We start from the raw sequence: 10,235 nt of genomic DNA on the forward strand, positions 1-10,235 counted from the left end.
CGCTCTGTGTGTCTAAAGATCGGCAGCTCGTCGAGCCTTGTGAGCAGAGAACTCGTTACTGCTCATCAAGACGCAGGAAACCTCAGAGCTCCACAAACACCAATCACAGAGATGTGTCTTCACGCCAGAGGAAGCAGAGAGAGAGAAGAGGCAGAGCTCGAGAACCAAGACAAACAAACACGTTCCTGGAAAAACTCCCAGTGACAAAACTCATTAATAGAAGCAAAGCTCTCGTCTTCATATGTGTGTGTTGCTGATCTGTTATTTATTCAAACAGAAGAATTGAGCGAAAAGAAAAACAAGTTTTCCGAGAATGAGTAAAAGATCTGTGTCACTCTCAGCTCTGCATTCACACACTTTGATATTTGAGACTTTAAAATATGAAAATATGTTTCAAAAAATGTAAAGAAAACACAAAAACTTACAAAATAAATTAGGTTAAAACTAAGATGTTGTTTCTCACTTCTCTTCACAAACAACATCGTCACCAGACGGGAAAGTTCAAGTTGGACGACTTTGTTTCTGTATTTATTAGTTTGTTGGTCTGAGATTGTTCAGGTGGAGATTGTGACACGTTCCCCTCAGTGACCAGTGGCTGGTGTGGAGCTGGTTCCACTTGTGAACCAGTAAAGAACCAGTTTGCTTTTCCACAGATTAAAGCCACATCATCACTTCACTGGAAACGTCGACATTGGTCTTTTCAAGTCTTTGCTGGTCCTGTACGAATCCTCGGCTCCGAGTCCGAACGCTTCCATCTTGTGTTGCTCGTGCTTTGGAGAAGTGATTTCTTGTCTCATCCAGGGATCCAGAGTCGATCTCCGCTGTCAATCACACCTTCCAGGATGACACCACAGACACACACACAGAATGAAGCTGGTGATTAACGTGTGTGTGGAACGTCGTGTGGAAGTTTCATCTCAGACAGGACGAGTCGGGATCTTCTGTCTCAGCTGCTGAAGCTGAACGTTGGATCCTCGGGGCTGACGCTGCTGCCGGGACGTGAGAGAGAAGAAGACTCGACTTGTTTCTGATACCAGGACGCTTGGATGTGTTGTCATGTGACTGAACAGAGACATGGTGGGGGGTGCAGGGCTCCGATGGCCTGTGGGTGGACACGTCTCTTTATATGGAAAACCTGAGGAGACGAAAACAGTGGTGACATTTCTGTGAGGATCTTTCTGTTTCGTGCAGAATCGAGTGAATGAACGATTCTTTTTTAAATGTCCAGTAGAAGAATAATTTTTAAAAAACCAGATCCAGAAAGTGGAACATCCAAAAACACAAACTGTGAATAATCAGAAAGAGTTCATCAAAGAGTCAAACTTTCCTTCTCTTTGTCTTTTCGGGACAAAACAATGGATCAAAATAAAGCAACCGCTCCGAGCTGTAATCATCAGTTCATAATTCAAACCAGAATCCTTCAGGGTTGTGACAGTTTGAGCCTCGCAGAAGAAGAAGTGACTCACTTTCCACTTCACCCAAATCACACAGCTCACAACTCTCTGCAGAATCTCTCTGAATCCGTCAGAGGAGAAAAACATCGGCTCAGCCGAGGATCTGTGGAGAATAGAAGCCGTCGGGTCGTGCTTTGGTTTAATAACTGAATATGTCCTGATAACTTAATTATTTCTGTAGCTATTCAGCATGTCGACCAATCGAATCTCCATGAAAAAGAATAAAGCTTGTTCATGCTGCGATGCTTTGGCGACTCGAGGGAACTGTCACCTGATTGTAAACATGTCCTTTGTATATATTTAACCTCAAGTTTGGTCCATGTCCCATCTACTAACATGGAGGAGGCAGGGTGTATTAGAGCAGCCAGCCACCAGGGGGAGAACAACATGTTTTGCATCACTTTCGGGAAGCGAACAAATCTAAATTTACCGTCTGAGACAGAAACACGGTTTGATTTCCAGTTTTGTTCTTGCAGATTAAGTTTTGTTCGCGTCACATTAAATGTTACGTGAGTTTTAATGTTTTCTTTACGATACTTAAAAACACACAATCGCTTTTGTCTGATTTGATTCAGACATGTATTTATGTTTTTATCAAAGTGACTGAAACTGGTTAGAATCAAACCCTCGGACTCAGTTTGGTGAACATGACACTCGAGTCTGGTTCCTACGAGCTGACACTGATTCTGTGCCCAGAACCAGGAGTGTTGCATTCTGCAGAGTTTTGCCCTTTGAGTGAAAACTGAGAGAGAGAGAGAGAGAGAGAGAGAGAGAGAGAGAGAGAGAGAGAGAGAGAGAGAGAGAGAGAGAGAGAGAGAGAAAGAGAGAGAGAGAGAGAGAGAGACAGAGAGAGAGACAGAGAGAGAGGGAGTCAGTTTGTGTTACTGTCAAAGTGCAGTGGAGCATCACACACTTCTCGAGGCTACAGCACATCACTCTCACTCTATGACTTCTTCATGTGTGTGTGTGTGTGTGTGTGTTACTGTGCATTTGTGTGCATGTTTCTGCACATATGACTTTCTATGAAGCAGGTTTTATACATGCATGTATCTTTTATGTTTACGTATGTGTGCACAGCTCTCTCGTTGTGTGTTTGTGTGTTTCTCTTAAAGTGTGTGTGTGTTTCTGTTAAAGTGTGTGTGTGTGTGTGTGTGTGTGTGTGTGTGTGTGTGTGTGCGCTGCAGGCCCTGTACTGAGCCTGTACAGACCCAGGGGTCACAGGGGTCACAGCGAGCTGCAGGATCCTGACCTACATCGTGCTGCTGTTCAGATCGAGTCTCTTTAACTTTCCTGCTTCTTAACTTTCGTCACTTTATCACACAAATCAACACAATCACAGCTTTGTCATCAGTCATCACACAGTGACAGAGCGTCCTCCGGGGCCGGGGCCTCACTGCTCTGTCTGCAGCCGACACCACGCTGATGTACAGGCTTCTACATTATCCTCAATGAGACCTGTAGTATAATAAACATTTTAAACACAATAACTGAAGAATATGAGTGAATTATGGATAATAATATGGGTCCTTTTCCAGATAACATGTTTTCAAACCTGCAGAAATCTGCTGTTTAATCCAGGTAACGCTGGGTTTCATGCGGTCGCCACAGAAACGGTTGACTTGTCATTAAAGGTCAAAGGTCAGCCCTGTGCACGACAGCAGCTGTTTCCACAAATTAACCCACATTCAGTCTGATCAGCTGCTGTTCGACCTGGAGCAGGAACCTCGGACTCGTCTTTCCTGAGTTCAGGTTTGTTTTATATAAAACACATGAATCACAGCCGGCATTATGCAACACAAGTGAAGTCAGGAACATCAACACGTGAGATCAGGAAGCAGTGAGGGACCTGGTTTCAGAGGCAGAACTCCCACGGTGGAGCTGAGGATTCAAGCTGCACCTTCATCCAGCAGCAGATACCACCGGTGGATCAGAGGGAACCAGATGCTTCAGAGTCTCAGAGCTTCAGAACATCAGCAACACTTTGTTAAATCAACACGAACAAGAGAAAGTTTCGAGCGTCTGTTCTCTGTGCTCTGCTGAGTGGGTTCCCCCCCCCCCCCCCCGGTGAGTGGGTTCCATCTCCTGAGAGAAGAACTGACTGAGAGTCACAACCTGTCTCAAGCAGCTGCAGCTGAAGAGTGAAGCTGAACTGAGATCAGTTAGAAACTCTCTGAAGTTATTAACAACCAGAGTTTATCTCCAAGATTCATCAGGAACCCGTTGTTCAGTAAACGTTTCACAGTTTGGTTTTAAACGCTGAATGTTCTACGATGTTTCCTCTCCTCAGGCCAAGACTCGAGAGCCTCCTCCCCCCCCCCGACAGCGAGAGGAGCTGCACTATGTGGACGAGTATGGTCAGCCAATCAGCGTGCAGGTGGAAGGGCGCCGGGGGCGTGGGGACCGGCGGCGCCGCTCGCGCTGTGCCACCGAGTGCAGCGCTCCCACCGAGCGCCACTGGGAGGCGCTGAGAGCCATGGGCCTGATGGAGGGCGAGGAGGGTCAGGGCGACGCCTACAGCGCCGGGTAGGACACTCCCATGAAGGGCGTGAGGCTGTGAATCTGCTTGTGTGGATGTAAGAGTTTTGAATTTGGGAACGAATGTGGAAGGAGAGCAAAGGGGGGGGGGGGGGTGAGAATGAGTTCACAAGGTCATGAATCTTCATCGGTGGAAGGTCGTTCTGCTGAGACAGCTGTCAGTGCAAATATGGCTCATTATTCATGTAGATGAGATTATGAATATTCATGGAGACATTTGCATAACACCGATCACACGTTCACATCTGAGTCATAAATAAACCAACATGACAATCTGTGCTTTATGAATTCACCTCCTCACGGAACATGACAATCTGGCTGCTTCCTCCACAGGCCCTACTACGGTCACATGACCGTGTCACCTGACCTGTACTCAGCCAACAGACGCATGATGATTCCTCCCGATGTCTACGCCGCCCACGGCTTCCTGCCCCGGGCGTCACATGACCAGCACCCGGGGAACAGCTTCCTGCCGACCGTCTCCTACAGCTTGGACCACCTGGACAGACTCGACTACCAGGTGCTGAGATGGCTTCTCTTCTGAATTTATGTTTATGGATTATCGTGACTGTGCAGAGCTGCTTCCACGACTCTGGCCTCCCAGCAGAAAGTCGTGATGTATTTCCAGTTTAACTTTGGAAATAAATAAAGACTTAATTCATAAAACATACAGAGACACAACAAACTCTGTGTTGATATAAGTTCAGCGTCTGGTCGGCTTCATAAGGTTTTACACATCGACAGCAAAATATTATAGATCTGTTTCTTCAATAAAATTAAATATTATATAATGTATATATATACACATACATCACCTCAGAAATTGCCCTCTCTCTGTAATTGCCCCCCCGACACTGAGATGATATGTCCGCTTGTCTCCAGGCTCCGGACATGTCGCCCTACCAGCCGAACTCAGAGAGCTGTCTGATTGGCTGCTACAGCTCTGAAGGGGTGGAGCCACAGCATTTCCCCGGACAGGTCTCTAATCTCAGAGATTATGTTTCCCTCACTAGTTGCACATTATTCTTATTAAGATGTTGCTTGTACTTTTTAAATAATCCCTTCTCCCTCTTCAGTCGGACTACCATCACCCCTGGCGTCCTGACCGACCTTTCGGATACCTTCCTCTGAGTGAGCTCGACAGTGGGCTAGGTTGTGGACCCGATAGCCCCGACCACCGGTTGGCGCTCTCCGAGGCCGAGACGGACGCCATGTCATCGCTGCCAGGCCACACCCCTTCCTCTCAAGGCTCCTCCTCTTCCTCCGAATCCCTCACCTCCTCTGAACCCAGCGACTCTGGCTTCCACAGCGTCAGCACCGGGGAACACCGCCGGCTGCACAAGATTCAAGGGAGCCACGGCCCTCGGCAATCTACTCATCTCCGCACAGGCCACTCCCCTCGAGAGCAGAGAGGACGCTGGGATCTGGAGTCCATCCCTGAAACCTCTCAGATGAGTCACCCTGGAGCGCCACTCGCTTCTCGCTGCACCGTGGGAAACAGCACGACCACGACGGTTCACTTCCACCGGGCGGAGCGGAGTCCCACCCGCCACCGACCACCACCCCCCCCCTCCATCGGTGAGTTGAGCTCCAAAAAGAATTTCCTTAAACCGTCCTTTGATCCCACAGGTTACTCATGTGTTTTATATTATTCTTGAAAATTGGACAATTGGTTTGAGTCTTTGGGTGAAAGTATGTTGACTGGTAGACTGTCTCTTATCCTGCCATCCGCCCAATTAGATACATTTGGCACCAATGACTTTCTGGTCTTGTTTGAGAGTAGGAAGCTACAGTTTGAGGAAAGGCTCCACGCTGGCAGCAACAGGTTCTTGCTGTGACGGCTCCATGCAAACTTCTAGATTCACAGAACCGTCTGCACTCTATTTCTTTTTTCCATCTGTAGGTTGTCATACCGAACCCTGCCAGCGGAGGGCGCTGTGGCTGGAGCAGCAGCAGGGAAGAGGCGGGACGATAGAAGCTCCAGGCCGGAGCCGAACGATACAGGATCTGACCGAGGGCCAGCGGCTCCGCAGGGCCAGTCACCCGAACGTGACCGATCCGAACCCTCTGAGTCACGAGCTCCAGAAGAACCAGCCCGGTGCAGCCAGCAGCTCGCTGGGGCCCAGGAGCAGGGCCAGTTATCCCAGTAACTGCCCCCCCACCAGTCATCTCAGTACAGACAGAACCAGTCTCACCAACCATCAGAACTCGTTGAGAAGCAGCCAGGGCTCGGCTCGGAGCAGGGAGGAGGACTTCCTGTCCAGGAGTCCTGGGTCGGGCTCCAGTGGAGCCTCGGACTGGAGAGGCTTTCAGACCCTCGGGAATCGCCCAGGCAACCTTCGGGGGGGCTCGGTCCCTGTTTACAGCACACTGGGGGCACCGCAACGGAGGCCTCGCTCGCCCCCCTCCCCCCGCACCAGACTGTCCAATCAGAGGTCGGTCAGGAACCAGCTGCTCAGAGCCCGAGCCTACCGCCTGGCGAGGGAGCGCAGTGAGGTCACCACCGACGAGGAGGTGCGAGGAGACGGGCGGAGACAGCGGGAGGACGAAGGAGAGGACGGCAGGTTGACGGGTCGGTACTGCAGCCGGACGGAGAGGAGGCGTCACCTGGCCCAGTCCCGGCAGCACAGAGAGAGGAGGGGGGGGGAGGAGCTGGCCGGAGGAGGTCAGGGGTCACTGTCGTCTCAGACGGTTCTGGAGCTGAGCCACATGAAGCAGAACCGGCTGAGGAACAGCAAACTGCTGGATGACTGGACAACAGTGGAGGAGCTGCTGAGTCACGGGACCCGGGTGGAGAGCGACAGTCAGCTCTGTCCCAGCCCTCTGTTATCGGTTACTACTGTCTGACCCCTCCCACCCAGTCCGACCATCAGGACCTGAAACTACCACACAGCTCCAGATTCACTCAAGGTTTGTGAGGTTAAAGTTAACTGATCTACCAAATCAGTTTGACGTGTTCGTGACTCAGCTCAGTGATCGATACAGTTACAGAACACATCACATTATCTAAAACACGTTTAGACTCAATTTGCAACATTCAGCAAAACTCTGTGAATATTGTTAAACAACAGGGATCTTACAGAGAGAATCATAAAGTAAAGAAATGGCCGTTGGTCTTCGATGGTGTTATTGCTAAAATAGTTAATCTCATGGCCTCATACAGAATCTTGACATTTACGAACATCTAGGATCAAATGTACTGAGTGAAAAAGGTAAAAACAGCTGTATACAAATACAATAAATGATAAACACATAACACAACAAAAGTAGCTACCTTAGCGATAGAGCTAACCACCAGGAACAAATCTCTGAACACCCATTTTCCTGCTCTTCCTGTTATGTTGGTATATAGCAGTTGCACACAGTTGGATCTAAAATTACCAAATCGAAGTCCCACAGTGATCTCAGTGAATCTGGATGTTGTGTTGTTGAGGACGTTCAAATCACCAAAGACGACACCGGAGCTCAGGAGGAGGAACGTGAAATCTCTCAGAAACAGTTTCAGTCTGAACCAGAATCTGTGACCAGGTCTGAACCAGAATCAGCTTCTGTCTTTGGACGGATTCTACCCACACCAGCCGGACTGTGACTGGTACCATCACACCACTGATTGTGTTGCCTTGTGGAAAAGTGTCTTCACCTCCTTTTCTGGTTTATTGCCTTTGTGTCCGTCTCTTTGTGCCAGAAAATGTCAAAGTCTTTGAATCAGTCTGTGTGGACGCCCTGCTCGATGTGAGACCGTCACAGGATTCCTGCACCAGATCAAACTGCCGCTGAATCCTCACAAGTCACCGATTCACCACGATGTCGCACCACGTTCACGGGTCGTTTCCTGTTCTAATCTTCACGCACTCACACACACTCAGTCGAACTCATGTGTGTAACCTGGTTCCTGTTTGAGAAGACGTCCGTTTGTCTGTGTGACTGATTACTGCAGTAAATCTGTTCAGCTAATGTCATGAATCAGAAATCACTTCATAATTAAAGGAATAATTTGACAGTTTGGTAAATAACACAGATGAGAAGAGAGAGAGTCTTTCATGTCTCTTATTTAAATATCAACCTAAAGCCCAGAGACTAGTCGCTGAGCTCAGTGTGAAATCTTCATTCCGTCAGAATCCAAACATTCATTTGTTGCATTTGAACTCGTGTTGAGTCGTGAAGCTGCTGATGCTGGGAGTAATAACATAATGACGTTACCATGGCGACCAAATGAACTGCGTCATTCACTTTCGCCATTCAAACAGAAACTGTGTGTGACTTCTACCATTAAAGACATTGCAGTTCCATTTACCTTTATTCGTACATGCAGTTCATTGAATGGGCTCAGATTTACAGAGAAGTCCGTATAATTATTTTATTTTCCAAAATGTCAAATTATTCCTTCAATATGTTTCTGCTTCTGACATTTGTAGAATGTTGCCATCTGACGTGTGGACACGAGAACCACATGTTGTGTACATGTCACTGTGTTGTCAGGTTTTCATGTGAGTCTGAGGATTAAACTCGTAAATATAGATATCACGTTGAAGGCGACTACGAACTAATACTGTGTGAAAACAGAGAAAGAGGAGGAAGATTCATGTGAAAAATGTTAATCAGGTTCAATGTTCTGATGTAATAATGTGTCATAATGAAACTGTTCAATGCAATTTTCTTAAATACGAAAAAAATGCTGATTTATTTTCATATTCTGTTGGAGGAAGTGAATTCCTGGAAACGTGAATCACAAAGCAAATTAATTTATTTGAGGATTTCTTTTTTTAAACAGTGTCTGTGTGTGTGTGTGTGTGTGTATGTGTGTGTGTGTGTGTGTGTGTGTGTGTGTGTGTGTGTGTGTGTGTGTGTGTGTGTGTGTATGTGTGTGTGTGTGGAATATGGTTAGTTAGCATACAGAGTTTGGTACTAACTTGTTCATAGTGTTTTGCCAAAATTTGTATGACTTTGGTTTGTGGACAATCTAGAAATGTATCACTGTATAATGTAAAAGTATATTTATATACTTATTATTTTATAATGACAGTAGTTTCATATATTTTATTTTTGCCTATAGTAGATTAATTCTGCTTTTCTCCGACATCTTGCTAAGCTAGTGTACGTAGAAGTTAGTGTCCAATCAACTGTTAGCATACACTGGATTTATTATTGCATCGTAAACCTAGCATGCTAACTCAAACATTAACACAGATCACTGTAAATGAAGATGGACGACAAGATGCCAAAACATCTGGATCGCCCCCTGGAGGCGGCAATATGCGTTTTCATATCTGTGATATTTTGGCTTTATATTCATCCAGTCGGAGGAAGAGGAGACGTGTCGTCCATCTTCGTTGAGAGTCATCTGACCAGCGTGTCCAGGTTTACTCACAGAACTGTGAGTGTGAAATCAGTGTGTATGTATTTTTTCCACAGAACTGAAGTTTAGTAACTGAATTAAAATGACAACAACAAAGGCATTTCCTTTGTGAGTGTATAGAATATATATAAATCCATCTCTAAGTATATTGTTGGTTTTCAGAATCTCTGATCAAAAGGAAGTCGTCTGGTAAAACTTCAGGACTGAGATTCATCAGAAGATCTCGAGATTTCTTCTTCAGAATCTAATATTTTTTACAACACGGCTCTGAGTTTTTCTTTTGATCAACAAAGTGCAGATTCAGACAAAACTCGTGTGAATATCAAAGCCTGATGGATTCTTGAGAGGGATTCTCACCTGTCAATCAACTCAAATATATCAGAGCCAGACAGCTAACACATAGCTCGTTATCTTAGCTACACAAAAGCATCAAAGAAAATGAATCACAAACAATCAATTTAGTTAAATCAATTCAAATTCAAATAATAAGCAAATCAAAGTATTATAAATAAACAAACATCAAAGACTCATTCACCAAAATATCATTTATCTAAGGAGATTCACTTTCAGAGTCAATCAGAAAATGAACTGTCGATTAATTAAACAAATGAAATAAGGACCTAAGATAATTATTGTTTGAATCGTCTGAGTTCAGATGATGTGTGTGTGTGTGTGTGTGTGTGTGTGTCCTGGTCCTTTATTAACCAGAGTTAAAGGGAAAAGATGAATTCAGTTCCAGTAAAGAGATGACCAGGTGGGGGCGCTGTTACTCAGTAAAAGTTACAAAGTGTTGCTTTAATACAAAATTAATCATTGATGCTTTCTGGTGACGTCACCGTGAGCGTTGAGTGACAGCGCTCTGATGTTTACACTTCACACCATCACTTCAG

Source organism: Limanda limanda, chromosome 7, assembly GCF_963576545.1.
Source record: "Limanda limanda chromosome 7, fLimLim1.1, whole genome shotgun sequence".
Lineage (NCBI taxonomy): Eukaryota > Metazoa > Chordata > Actinopteri > Pleuronectiformes > Pleuronectidae > Limanda > Limanda limanda.